The sequence below is a fragment of the Poecilia latipinna genome, unplaced genomic scaffold, assembly GCF_001443285.1.
Source record: "Poecilia latipinna isolate Pla-1442-1.1 unplaced genomic scaffold, P_latipinna-1.0 Scaffold227, whole genome shotgun sequence".
In the NCBI taxonomy this organism is placed as follows: Eukaryota; Metazoa; Chordata; class Actinopteri; order Cyprinodontiformes; family Poeciliidae; genus Poecilia; species Poecilia latipinna.
This window is the reverse complement of record NW_015112843.1, coordinates 230,141-231,409: the sequence shown is the minus strand read 5'-3', so window position 1 is coordinate 231,409 and position 1,269 is coordinate 230,141. Positions and strand designations below refer to the sequence as shown.

General features: G+C 39.6%; 1 protein-coding gene across 4 annotated transcripts in view; it reads right to left on the bottom strand.

Moving 5' to 3' along the window:
* LOC106947170 (RNA-binding Raly-like protein) overlaps positions 1-1,269 on the bottom strand; it is a 72,616-nt gene that overhangs the window by 41,778 nt on the left and 29,569 nt on the right. The gene's annotated exons all lie outside the window — the stretch shown is intronic.

Below are 1,269 nucleotides of genomic sequence, written 5' to 3'. Positions count from 1 at the left end.
ATTATTATTATTATAAGTAGTAGTAGTAGTATTAGTATTATTACTATTAGTTTCACGCAAAAACGTGAAGAAAGTGTGACAACTTTGCCGAAACATGTTGTTTGAGCTAAGCGCGCCCATTGATGTCTATGAGCGCGCCGAACAAGCGCGTGCTTTCTCAGTGCTCATAACGAGCACACGCGTATTTTGCCGCCTGGGCGGTGCGGAGCGGCAAGAAGAAGGCAGGCAGGCAGGCAGGCAGTTCTCTTGCCTCATGGCAGGGGGCGCTCATGATCCCAGATATTGTGACTGCACAACTGCAGAGTAAGACACAGTGAGCTAGCCATGGAGCTAGCCACACAGTAAATAAGTAAAGTTCCGACGTATCTCTTCCGACGTCAACATGAAAGACTACATTTCTACATTTAAACAGTTTTCTAAAGTAGATTTTCAATTGAAGCAGGAGATAATAACTAAAGGAAGACCAACACCGGAGCTGAAGGTTTTGCTTCGAGACAGTTTGACGATTCTTAAACGGAGTAGAAAAGACATGCTTTTGTAACCGGATCCTTTTCTGCGTTGTGCTGGTTATTGAGTGAACAGGCCGTGACGCAGTTTATCTTTTAAAAGATGATTCTCAGTTTATTTCTGACGAGAATACAGACAAAACAACCGTGTTAAAGGCCACCCGCTCCAAGTCCTCTCCCGCAGGACAACATGACAAAAGGGGCGGAAAAACATCTCTCACAACTTACAAAAAAACTAAATAAACATTTTTGTATAACATACCTGACGAGAATACAGACAAAACAACCGTGTTAAAGGCTGGCCGCTCCAAGTCCTACACAAAACAAAAGTATATAACAAAAATTAACTTAATAGATCTATAAATAAACTGAATGTATTTAGATGGAAAAATAAAACGCACACACCTCTCCCGCAGGACAACATGACAAAAGGGGAGGGGCTAAGGGGCACAAACAATTTAAAGACAATACCACAGAAGAAGAAATAAAAGGGAGGGGCTTCAATCTTAAAGTAACACGGTTAAAACAATGACAGAGGTGTTTCAGTAAGATAAGGAACAAGACAAATAATCAAAAAAAGACATTTTGTGTAATTATAACAAAAGAGAATTACAACCAGGTTACACTTTGATAGACTTGGCTTTGGATGAATGGATATTTTTGTGCAGAATTAGCGGTGCATGCATTGATAAGTAAAGGTAAAACAGCAATAAAATGTTTTTGTTTACTTTTTTTAATGAAATGTGGCTACAGTTTGTATGTC